Source organism: Alligator sinensis, unplaced genomic scaffold (genome assembly GCF_000455745.1).
Source record: "Alligator sinensis unplaced genomic scaffold, ASM45574v1 scaffold439_1, whole genome shotgun sequence".
In the NCBI taxonomy this organism is placed as follows: Eukaryota; Metazoa; Chordata; order Crocodylia; family Alligatoridae; genus Alligator; species Alligator sinensis.
Genome location: NW_005842523.1, coordinates 327,984 through 341,444, shown reverse-complemented (window position 1 = coordinate 341,444; position 13,461 = coordinate 327,984). Strand labels below are relative to the sequence as shown.

Here is a 13,461-nt window from a genome sequence, read left to right as displayed (position 1 = left end):
CCTCAAATCTTTGGTTTTGAATTTAAACTCAGAAGCACCCATGAAACTCAAGGTATTCCACCTCCTGGAACTAGTTGTTGTGGCTCTGTGACATCTTAAATCACTTCCAAATAACTGGATGCTGATTCAAAGCCAGAGCCTGAAAAGTGAGGTTTGTTGTATTCAACTTAGGAAGTGAGCCATGCTTTCATAAGCTCTCTGTGCGCAGGCACACTTGGAACTGGCTGAACAGTTATTTTTCCTACCCGTGATAGGACCCCTTTTGTTCACACCAAACACAGAGGCTCAAAACCACCAAGATGGTTGTAGTGTAGACAGTTGAACAAAATTACGCAATTCAAACATTCCACTAACATTCTTGAAAATCTATGTAGGAGATCTTTGTTAATGCAATTTTCACTCTTACTTCCACAATATATGGTAAAGGAAACAGCTTCTGTGTGTTACATGGTGGTGTACAACTCCAACTTTCTTTAGCAAAAGACATTGCATACCAGAATGACAGTTTGCTACCTTACAGGCCCCATATTTGGCATTCAAAACTAACACTTATATTTCTTCCATACATATCAATGAGTATTTTTCAGTTCATACATTTAGGAGAGTGCCTTTCACTACTCCAGGAGTTAATCTTTAATGGCTTTTGATGTCATGGATTATCCAAATGCTTAAGTGTTGATCACTTTGCTGGGGAGTGTCCTGGGTCACTCTTAAAAATGATAGAGTTAAAGCTCCTTTCCATATTAATCCAATGACCTAAAACCTGTTCATATTGATGTTGTTAATGGAACAACATTAACAATTGTGTAAACAAAGAAAAATCTGGTCCATTGCATTAGACACTCAAGATTGAAAATAAAAAAAAAACCCTGCTAGTTGAGCAAAGTCCAATCCAAAGTTCTGCTAAAATAGCCTTTGGAACCCCCCCCCAAAAAACCCACTAACACGCACACAAAAACAAAAACAAAACCAAACCTGAGGCTTGAGTCAATTATTTTAAATACACTTTATTTACAGGTGCAAAACACTGTAGCTTCCAAAGAAAAGCTTGGTGAAAAAAAAATTGAAGACTCAGGAATTGAAGTTAGTCCCAAAAGCTGTACTTGACTAGAAACACAACTTGGTCTTCATTAAAGTCACTTTTAGTAGACAATTACAAATAAAGTAATGTTTACTTACTAAGATCATAGACCAGTGCTAGCCCAAGAAGAGAGCTTAGTCAAGCAAATGCTAAAATGCAGAAACCATAAGTAGGATTGGAATCAGACTATTTTGTAATATAAAAGAAAAAATGACTGGGGAAATAAAGCAATTGTATAACTCAATCTAGTGACTACAAATCTAGTGAGATTCTTCCGCTTTCTCTCTTCTTGATTGCGTTCAAATACTGCTTTCCTTTTTTTCCCCACCAAGAAATCAGCAGCAGCAGTGGCAGTCCCTCAACACAAGGATGACTGTCGTCCAGTAAATAGAGAAGTTATCAGTGAACCTGTAGATGACTTAGATTCAAACCTTGGATCAGCCTCCTTCAACTGTTCAGCCCCAACAGTTACTTACCACCTGGGTGAGGTTGACAGTGTCTCATGAGACTTTCAAGGTAAAACTAGGGGACTATGGGCTCAACAATTCAATGGTCAGATGGGTGGGAAACTGGCTGTGGCGTCAGACCCAGAGAGAGAGTACTAATAGATGGATCTGTGTCAACCTGGTAGAAGGTAGCCAGTAGGGTCCCCTAGGGTTCAGTACTTGGACCGGTGCTTTTCAACATCTTCATCAATGAGCTGGATGCAGGGGTGAAAAGCACACTTGCAAAGTTTGCTGATGACATTAAGCTGTGCGGAAGTGCAGCCATGCATCTGGGTAGGCTGACAATCCAGGAGAGGTGGACCAAAACCAAATGCTGTTCAACACTGAGAAGTGTAAAGTGCTCCATCTGGGGAGGAAAAATACGCAACGAACTTACAGGTTCAGTAATGCTACTTTAGCTAGCACCACATCCTAAAGGGACCAGGGGGTCATAATTCCCATAAAATGAATATGAGCCACTACTATGACGCCACAGTTAGCACAGCAAACAATACACTGGCATCCATCAACCAATGCATCAAGGAAAACCAAGGAAGTTATTCTCCTGCTCTACTCAGCATTGGTGAGGCCACAGCTGGAGTACTGCATCCAGTTCTGGGCACCACACTTAAAGAAGGATGTGGAGATTTCATAAACATTAGGGCTGGAAGGGACCTTGCATGATCATCAGGTCCAGCCCCTTGCCCAAGGGCAGGAAGTCAGCTGGGGTAAGATCACCCCAGAAAGATAAGCAGCCAAGTATTTCTTAAAAAGGTATCCAGAGTAGGTGCTTGCACCACTTCTGGAGGAGGGCGGGGGGGTGGGTGGGGGGGAGGGGGGAAGACTCAGACAGTAAATAAGTTTTTTGTTATGTCCAGTCTAAAACGGTCTTCAAGCAGTTTGTGACCATTGCACCTTGTCATCCCTTGGGGCACTCTGGTGAACAGGCATTTTGTGTCATCTGCAAACTTAGCCAGTCCATGTCTGACACCCAAATCCAGATCATTTATGAATATATTAAAGAGTACTGGTCCAAGTACTGACCCCTGGGGGATGCCACTGGTCACCATGTCCCATGCTGACTTGGTTCCGTCAACTATCACTCTCTGGGTCCGACCATAGAGCCAGTTCCCTGGCCATCGGACCATAAGGTTGTTGAGGCCACAGTTCCCCAATTTTACTATGAGGACATCATGGGAGACCAAGTCAAAGGCTTTTTTGAAATCTAAATATATGACATCAACCTCTTCTCCCTTGTCCTGGTGATGTGTCACCTGGTCATAGAAAAAAAAAAAAAAAAAGGTTGGTCAGGCAAGACCACACACAGCAAAGACATGTTGGCTCTCTCTCAGAATATTGCCTTTTGTTAGCCTGTTGTTGATGGTTTCTTTGATGATTTTTTCCCCCCCAAGATCTTTCCAGGGATTGAGGTCAAACTGATTGGCCTGTAGTTCCCGGGAACTTCCCACCTTTCTTGAAGATGGGCACCACATTTGCCCTCTTCCAATCTTCAGGAACCTCTCCCGAGCACCATGAGTTCTCAAAATATCCTCGCCATTGGTCATGCTATGATGTCAGCCAACTCTTTTAGCACTCTTGGGTGCATTCCATCCAGGCCAGCTGACTTGTGGATGTCCAGGCTCACAAGGTGTTCCCTCACAAGACCTTCACCAATTATAGGTGTATGATCGCCCTTACCCTGGTAATCCTGCATCCTGTCAGGCAGGGTGATCCCCTTGGGCTGGAAGAAAACCAACAAAGTAATAATTGAGGAAATTAGCTTTTTCCTGGGTGTTGGTTGTCAGCTGCCCTATTTGGTTCAGTAAGGGTCTGATGCTGTCCTTGTTTTTTTTCTGACGTCTCACATATTTGATGAAGGACTTATTGTTCTCGATTTCATGGCCAGTTTGAGTTCAGTTTCAACCTTGGCTTTTCTGGTCCACTCCCTACAGGTGCAGGCCAGTGCTGCATATTCCTCCTTAGTGGTAGTTCTCGACTTCCATCCCTTATAAGCTTCTCTTTTCAGATTTAGAAGGTCTATGAGTTCCCTATTGAACCAAAGGGGCTAGAATGGACTTCCCTTGTGCTTTTAGGATCACATCCTTAAGGAGCAAGCACTCATCGTGAACTCCCTTCCCTGTCAGATCATGGTCTCAGGGCCTCAAAAACCAACCTCCTGAGCTTGTGAAAGTCAGCTTTCCTAAGTCAAGGATTTCTGCATTGCTGACTTATTTGCCAGCTTTGCGATGGATAGAGAAAGTGATCAACTCCTGACTGTTGTCACCAAGCTTCCCTTCCATCCTCAGGTTGCTGACTAGATCATCCGCTTTGGCCAGTACCAGATCCAGCAGCACCTTACCTCTTGTTGGCCTGTAGACTTCTTGAGTCCAACAGAGCTCATTAATGCAAGTGAGGAAGCTTCGTGACCAATCAGATTTGGCTGAATGCTCTTTCCATGAGATGCCAGGGTGGTGAGAAGAGTCACTTATATGATTAGAGTCCTGAAGAGCAAGCCATATGGGGAAAGTCTGACAGGTATGGGACTGTTCAGCCTAGAAAAGAGAAGACTTTGGGAGGATTTGGTGGCAGCTTATAAATATATCTGGGGAAAGCATCAGGGGCTAGGTGAACAACTATTCACCAAAGCACCCCAGGGGAAAACCAGGAGCAATAGTCATAAACTCCTAGAAGGTTTTGGACTGGATATAAGGAAAAACTTCACAGTTCATGTGATCAGACTCTGAAATAGATTCTCAGTGGGGGTGGTGTAGGCACCTACCCTGGAGATCTTCCAAAGGAGACTGGATGCACACCTTGCTGGGGTTATTTGACCCCAGCAGTCTTTTTTGCCCAGAGAAGGGGGGCTGGACGCAATGATGTCCCTTCCAGCCCTAAACTTCTGTGAATCTGTGAACTGCAGACTTGGCAAATAGTTCCAGGAAGAAGGATGTGATATTGGATCACAGCTCTTTCCTTTTGTTTCTCTTGCACCCCTGCCTCCATAATGTGGCAAGTTTGCTCAAAATGAATAACACCTTATTGTACATCATGGTGCCACTGAGGACAATTCAGTGCTTCAGTCTCCCAGGTATTGGTATTAATATTTCATTTCTTCAGACGAATCTCTTCTTTTGCCTACCTCTACAGCAGTGACCTGCAATGAATTGGTACTATAAGAACTGTTTTGGGAGCCAGCTGTCAGGCAGCTTTATGGCATCCTGTCCAAAAGAGCTGGTGGCATATAAACATGGCTTCCACTGTGTTATGGCTCAGGCAAACACCAACACCAGCATTTGTTCTTTTGTCCTTCCATTCAATATGAAGGAATCACTGATAACATTCCAAAGATTTCAAATGTTTTCAATATGCCTTCCAAGTTTTGTATTCAAATAGTAGAGTAGGGGTGACAACAGCCTGGTACATGAGAAGTTTGGTTTGCATCCTGATATCAAAGTAATCAAAAACATGGTTTCAAAGATCTTAAAAGGCAGCACTGACAGATTTTATTCAATGATTAATATTGGGAAAGGAGTCATGGAAATGCTCACCATTCTTTGGTTTTTGTGAAGCTGACCGTGGATTCAAGCATTTCATACACTTCACAGAAACAATTAAGAGTGACCTGTAGCTCTTCAATTGAGTGGGCACACGTCACAATTATCATTGCTATTTTCAACGTACTGGAGATGCTGGTTATTTTGAATTTGGAACATAACCAGTTGATGTTAAGAGATTTCCTAGGAGATACTGCATGTTGATTCCAGATGGAAGTCTATCAGTAATGAGATGCAAAACAGCTATGATATAGATGTAAATAAGTGTTTGTGCAATTATGCATCCTTGCTTGACTCCAGTTCTAACAACAAAGGGTTCCATTTCTAAGCCATTGCTTAGGATGGTTGCTGTCATGTCATTGTGAAGAGGTTTGATAATGGTAACAAATTTTGGCAGGCATCCAAATCTGATCAGGATCTTTTATAAGGGCTTTTCTATGCATTCAGTCAAAGGCTTTAGTCAAGTCAGTGAAGGCCACGCAAAGATCTCAGTGTTGCTCATGACACTTCTTCTGAAGATGTTTAGCAACAAAGATCATATCTATTGCATCACTGAAAGACAGAACGCCGAGTTGGGTAAGATCTCCTTAGTGAAGAAAATGAGTCTTTAGGAGAATGTGGGAGAGGATCTTTCCTGCTATGGGCAGGAGTGCAATGCCATTGCTGCAATGTGATCTACATCCTTTTTTAAATATGGTAACAATTCTGGCATCTCTCTAGTCAATGGGAATCTGCTCATGTTTCCAGATTTTCATAATAACAATACATCATTAGTCAGAGAGTTTTTTTCCACCTTGCTTGTAAATTTATCCAGCTAGTGTTCCATCAGGATCATGTGCTTTGGTTTTCTTCATTTGCTTAATACCTTTCAAGAACTCTTGAAAAGTTGGTGGATCTCCACCATAGTCCTTAATGGGGTGTTGTGGAATGGCTTTGATGGTATTGCCTTCAACATTAGAATCTTGGCTCAGGAGCTTTTGAGAAGTACTTCTTCCACTGTGCATGAATGCTGAAGGTGTCTTTACAGAGTGTTGCCCTCTATCCTCAGACCACAGAAGGATGGCTCCTTTTATGCTTTGTCCATATGTAGCTTTGTTTGCAGTGAATAAACTATGCACATTGTGGCTCTAGGCACAAATTTTGAATCTCTTCTGTTTTGTCTTCCTACCACTTGTTCCTTCACTCTCAAATTTTCCTTTGGGTCTCAGCTTTAATGTGGTGATAAGCATCTTGCTTGTGTTTGGAGTTGATGTCATTCTGACAAGCTTTGAAGGATCTCCCTTTTCTGCCAATAAGAGCCTGCAGAGATCATCAGGGAGGCTGGAGGGTTTCTCACCAATGCACCGATGGAGATGCTCATTTTCAGAAGGTTTTTCAAGCACTGAATGCTGAACCTCTTCCTTGGTTGCTTCTTTTGTTTATGTCCCTTTGGAGTGATATGAATGGACATGATGGACTATATTTAAATGACAATCTGTCCAGCAGTCATCTGTGCTGGTCATAATTCTGGCGATATGAACATCATAATAGCCCTGGGCATACAATCCAACAAAATTGATCAGATGTCAGTGTTTTGAATGGGGGTACATCCATGATGGCTTCCATTTGTTGCTTTGAATAAGGAGTTCATGATGATGAGATATAGTGTTCCAAACTTGCTCTGGAAAATAATTCCATTTGAATGGACTTTCCCCACCTCTTCCATTCCAGGTGTTCCCCTCCACAGCTCAGAGTCCCTGCCCACTCTAGGATTGAAATTGCCAGGAAGAATTATCCTCTTTGGTGACAGATGACAGTACTTGGTTGAGTTTAGAATAGACTTGGACATTCCAGCATCTTAGTAACAATGCTGGTCTTGACAGCAAAACCAATGCCATGAATGTGTCTGTCTTTCAGCTTTTCCTTTCCAAAAGAAGGATTTAACCAACACCATGCTCTCTGAGCTGCCCCTCTCCTGAGCATATGGTCTCACTAAGTGCAGAAGTGTCAATATCAAATCATCCAAGTTCTCTGGCCACATGTGTTGTCCTTCGCTTTGGTTGGTCACCATTAGAGTTGTTCATGAGGGTGCGGATGTTTCAGATTGCAAGCTTCATTACTTGATTTGGAGCACAGATAGAGTGATCCTACTGGGTGCGGTTTTGAAGTTGGGTGAAATGAGACAGACTATATTTAGGGCACTTTTTCTAGCCTTCTCTCCAAACAAGGTGAGCAGAGAAGATCCTAATTAGGCCTGCTCAGCTATGACTGCAAATGCTGAATTGCAGACCTGTCTCAGTTTGAAGTCCAAAAGAACCATCATACATTAACTGCCTCCAGTTATAGGCATGCTGCAGCTTCCGGGTGTAGGCATGCTGGAGGCTCCTCCATGCCTAGGAGCTTCCAGTCATCACTAGCACCTGTCCCCATCACCACTCGCTGATTATGTTAGGACTTTCTATGGAAGGAAGAAACCTGTGCTTGTCTTTTTTTAACGTGAAGATGCTGTTACACATCAGTAACCACATGATACTTCACAGGAGGGAAACCTTAATCCAATGGCAAGTAAAACCCAGACAAATGGAGGTTTCTATTCCACTTCAGCCTTTATCTGCCTTTGCAGCCATTGTGAAGCATCCATTTTTCTTCATTCGCCTGCTCTGCTGTTGAGTACTTTTATTTTTGGGTTTCAGTCTAGAAACCTTGCTCTCAACTTTGCCACCATTGGTGACCCTGTCAGGAGAATAAAACTCCAGATTGCATCACTCTCAAGTTCATTGAGATCTTGAGGTGGCACAAAGCCTTTCCACAACATCTAGGTTGCGATCCTTGAGAGGTCACCAAGAACAAATGGCATGGGGAAGGTAAACTACAAGACGGTAGAGTAAGATATAAAGGAGACAATATGGAGCTATTTTTTTCCCTGGAAGGGAAATCAAGATCTTTTTTCTAGTGTTGCCAACTTGATTATTTTTCCCTTGATATTTAATTAAAGTATTCACACAACCGTTATCTTACTGGATTTAGCTGGAATTGGCTTGAACTAAACTTTTATATTTTGGATTCTGAAAGACTCCGAGAGAATCTTTCTGCTAACTTTTAATGCTAAGTTAGGATTTCATGTGGTTATAATAGAAGCAGAGAGTGACAAATCTTAAAGGGTAACATATCACCTTAACAAAATTCCATTAATATCGTTCAAGCAATGATAGAACTGGAATGCAACAGTGACAAAAAGTACTTTAAAATCAGAGATTCCACCTCGTGTGTGGACAAAATGAGAGGCATGTGTGCATGACACTTTAAAGCAGGCTAAATGCTTTTGCACCACTTTAATGGTGTCAGTGTTTGCATGTTTCAGTGGTGTATTGTGCATTAAATTCCAGCCACTGTAGGAAATTCAGCAGCATAGAGCACCTTAAATGGACTTGGGGTACAACAAACTAAAACTCCTTCGAGGAGTTTTAGTTTGCTGCCCCTACAGCTGTGGAGTGAAGCACCAAGCTCTGTGCAGCTCCACGGTTCTGCAGAAAGCCTTGCAGGCATCCTGGCAGCAGCCCAGGAAAGCAGGCTTCACCCAAGAAAAACAGTGAGCCTGATCTTTTTTCCCCCCCCAGCCTTCCCTGGAGACCTGCCTGAGCTTCATGGGTGCCCAGTGCTTCCCTCCGCAGCTGCAGTGCCCCTGGGACCACCTGAGCCAGATGCCTGTGGGTAGGTGCCGCCTGGGTGGGGTGCTGCTGCAGGGGGAAGCACCCCGCTCCCTCCACAGCCCAGGGACTGCTCCACCCGCTGGCAGCTCACCCTCCCCTCCCAAGAGGCAGGTAAGTCAGTGAGGTGTGTGCACAACATGGGTGTTTAAAATCAGCCCTAAATTGAAGCAGTGTTTTTTAAAACCCACCATTTCAATTTAGGACCCCCGTTTCATCTACACACTCCAAGTTGCAAAACACTACCCCTTTTTATACTGTTCTATCCCTATTACTTAAGCTACTTGGCCTATCACATTAAGTCTACCAACATGTGTCAGTGGGCATGTCTACATGAAATGCTGACTGCACAGTATTATTAGGCTACTGCACAGTAGCATCACCTAAAAGATGTTCACCAGCGCTACTGCACATGAACTCCAGTTACTGCACATTTGCCAATACAAGCACTAAATAAATGTGCAGTAATGACTGTGCAGTAGCATCTTGTGTAGCTATGCCCAGTATATCTCAAATATGTATTAAAAGTTTAAAAAAGGAAAACAAATTGCCACTGGAATACTACAAGCCAAGCTTAAAACCTATCAACTGTATTTTTATTTGTAAGAGATATCCAAAATTAGTTCTAAATTTACCAGTATTGTAAGATCCTTGCCTTGCATAACTGCCAAACCAGTAATATTTTTGCCTTTATTATTTACAGTTTTGGACCTAGCATGACCTATTTCACACAGCCACTTTGCTTTTACAATATAGATAATGGAATGTAAATTTTAGTCAAGCTATTTTAATTTTTAAGTTTCTTGGATAACACCAATACAATACTTCACCTCACTTGTGCCATCCTCTGGTTACTTCCATTTTGGCAGAAGTGTGCATGGCACATATTCAGCATTTGATTAGCATTATAGTGCAGATTTAAAAAAACAAAAACAAACCACATCCTCTTAATGATGAGCAGAAAGCTCCTAAACCACAAGATTCTGTTATGCCCCTTGACTTTTTCCTTAGCTCTAGAGCTGCAACAAAGAAAAAGGCAGAGAATAAAAGCCACTTTAACTAGTCACAAATGAAAACAAAGAAACTACTATTTGGTCTGTCCTGGTCCAAAATTCAAGGGAAATCATGAAAAAAGAATCAGCTTTTGTTTAGGATTAAAACAGAAAGACTGTCCAAAAGAACATAGCATGTTTCACTGTCTTGCAGTCAGGTACAAGTTTAAGACAATTACTAACAGAATGTTATCAATGACAACCCCAAATGGAATGAGTTCTGTGACAGTTTTACAAAGGTAAGGACATCTGTAACTCAAATATTCACCACTTATAATTAAATACATTTTAAAATATTATATACATGGACATGGTGGAAAGACATGTATTGCACTACACAGATAAAAAAATAAAATTAAAAAAAAATCATCACTCACTAGTTAGTTAAGTGGTGTCAGTCATTTTTAACGATACCTTAGCCAACACTCTCTGTGATGGCAGATTAAATGTGGCAGGCTTGATGGGGCGTGATATGCTCCATGTAGTTTCCACCTCTCCTGCAGCAACTTCTTGCAATGCTGGCACATGTTCTTTTCTCCAGATCCACTTCAAAACCCTGGTATAAAACAAGGAAATTACCATCTATGTCCTCTAGAGGTTTTGCTAGTTTCCATGGTGGCTAAAGTTGCAGGAACATCTAAACATGGAAGATGCCAAAATTTAGCCGTTTTTGGATTTTAAACTTCATTGCAGAACAACAAGGAAGTTTTTTTACCACCCTGCCTGCCATCTGACACCTCCAGGGAAGGAATTCTACCCTATTGACACAAAGAGCTACTCAATACAGCTCACCAGGACAGTCTCATGGACCCAGAGGGACAACCTTCCATCTTCAGCTCCCTCTGTGCAAAAATGAAGTTTATTTCCTACCTATGGGGACTTTTTACCATCTTGTACCATCTACACTTTTCCACAGAGCCTGACAAAGGGACTTTGATCCCAAAAGCTTGCAGAAAAGGACAATTTTCTTGCCATTTTCCAGTTGGTCTAATAAAAAGGTATCATTTTGGAACCAAGAGTTCTAGTTTTTTTGTATGTAAACAAACCATGGGATTTACTCGATTATTCTCACTGCATAGGCGATAATGTAGTGCAGATATGTAAAAGCATCGCATAAAAGAGAAATATCTTAGCCTCAACTAGCAATCACCGAACAAGATCTGAATAAAAAACATCCCAGCGTCTTTAACTTCTCATCTTCTTGTTTTACTTGAGATTAAAATAAATTGTAGGCACAATAAAGGAATTGCAAAGTGTCCATTTCTAAGGATCACTTTTTACAAGCTATTAACAGTGCTCAGTCCTGCAGGAATAACAAAGGGGTCTCAAGAGAAACAACATTTGCAAAATATACAGTCCTAAACTGCTGGATCCAACTCAATCCCACCCAGCTCAACACCAGCCTCTGAGGAGAACAGACATAATAACCCCACTAAAGCCAATGAACCGCTGACTGCAAGAGGGCCAGGATTTCACTTCCAGTCTTGTACCAGGTTTCCCTGGAGGAACAGAAACTACAAGATAAAATAAATAGCTTATTCCTTTTTCAATGGAAAAAAAAAATACTTTCTAATAATGGTTACAGTATTTGTCTCCGGGTTGTACAGAGAAAATTGCTGCCCCCAATGCAGATTAAATAATAATTAGATAACAATCTCTTAGCTTCTTCACTAGTGTTTGTTATTTGTTTATTATACTAGGCATTTTTCAGCAAGAGTACTACCCATGTGCTCATCCTTCCACTTGAAGATATGCGTGTGTGTGTGTGTGTGTGTGTGTGTGTGTGTGTCCGTGAGCACGCACAAGACAGAGAGAGAGAAATCAAGCCGTTTAATTAATTGTATCCTACTTCAAACTTCAAGAATTTAGTTTCCTATGTTAATACGTTTCTTTATGTTATGTTATTAAGAAATGAACGTTGGACAACTTTTTTTAAATGCCACTGGTTTGGCACATTTATTCTCTGGTGGCTCTTGAAGCATACTTTTAAAAGTCTGAAAGTCACAAACTGATTATAGCTCTGGCAGAAAAATGAGATATTATAAATGTGTTCAGGAGGAGTTGTACTCTGCATGAGGAGCAGTATTACACAACTAAAAATAATGGGATGTTTAGTGAACACATTAGAAGAATCCCATACGCATCTTCTGCATTTGACTTGATAATTGCTATTATGAACACAACATACAAATTCCACCCTCATTTACACCCGTGCAAATTTCACTGCCTACAAAAGGGGGTTGCACAGATCTAAACGGGGGAGGGGGGAAATGACAGTTGTTTTATGATTCACTTACAATTTTATGCCAACAAGAGGAATTTTTCAGGGGACAATTCATTAAAATTCCTAATCTCCTCGTGTTTTAAAAGAAGGCATGCTCTTACCGGACAAGTCAGGACACCTAATGGTCCAGGCGTCAGTGACTACCAAGATAGTAAGGGATCAGGGAACATCTGTACACAGAGGAATAATGGATGGTGAATCACAAGAAAAAGATTCCTTTTGCCAGCAGGAAATATTTTAAATTGTCATATGTAAAATACAGATAAACACAGTTATTTCAGTGTCTACATTACTGCCTATTGTTTACTTATACCTTTAGAAACAGCAGAACAGGAATTCCACAACTGTGCACACAGCCAGCATACATAATTATGTTTTCCTATCACTGCTGTGTTCATTCTAGAGCTCACTCCCTCTGTTAGTTTGTTACACCCCTTACTTGCATTTGGTCTAAACTTAGAATGGAAGTTCGTTTGAACAGGGATGATCCTTTCTTATGTCTTTGCATAAGACTTAGCATGATGAAGCCCATGTCTGTCTGGAACTGTATTGTATTAATATAAATGAATAATGATGATGATGATGATAACAATGGTATAGTATTCTTTTCTATTTCCCTATATTCCTGAGGTGTTGGTTGTAGCCATGTTGGCCTAAAGATATTGTCAGACAAGATTCTTTGGGTAAGTGTGATATCTTTAATCAAATCAACTGAATAGGTGAAAAAAAAAAAAAAAAAAAAAAGTGCTTTACAAGCTTTTGGGCACAAGCACCCTTCTTCAGGCATGGGGATATTCCAGGCTTGTTCAACATATGGCCCGCCAAGCCATTTTATCTGGCCCGCAGTGGCAGCATGGAGCCACAGCGGCGGGGCCGCAGCAGCAGCGGCGGCGTGGAGCAGGGAGTGCGGAGCCACTGTTGCAGAGCGTGGGGCGGTGGTGTAGAGCTGCTGTGGAGCCGCGGCGAGGTAGGCAGGGCCGGCCTGCGGGCCCCAGCCAGCAGCAAGGGGAAGGGAGCTGCTTACCCCCGTGGGGCCCGGGTGAGCGGCCCTGCGCAGGAGGGCAAGCAGCGGCCACCGGCACTGCTGGCCCACGCCTGCCTCCTCACCCGCCCTCTTGAAGCCAGCCCCGCTGCCCTGCCCTGCCCACAGCAAGGCGGCGCCTGCTCGCTCCCCTGGACAGTCTCCCCTCGGGCACTGCGGCTCTCTGGGCCCGGTGGCCTGCACGCAAGGCCCCAAGGGGGCCGCTTCTCATGTGCTGCTGTGGATGGGAGGAGGAGCCCGGCCGGGTGTGCCCCAGCCAGCAGAAACGGGGGGAGGT

The 13,461-nt window shown here is 42.5% G+C and overlaps 1 long non-coding RNA gene across 1 annotated transcript in view; it reads right to left on the bottom strand.

The window, feature by feature from the left end:
* Window positions 1-10,240: 10,240 nt before the first annotated feature.
* The window catches only part of LOC102380116, a 15,781-nt gene continuing 12,560 nt past the window's right edge, over window positions 10,241-13,461 (bottom strand). Inside the window, exons 2-3 of the long non-coding RNA XR_324760.2 lie at window positions 12,244-12,312; window positions 10,241-10,414 (exon numbers count right to left, since the gene is read on the bottom strand). This is a non-coding gene — a long non-coding RNA (uncharacterized LOC102380116). The remainder of the gene's footprint in view (window positions 10,415-12,243; window positions 12,313-13,461) is intronic.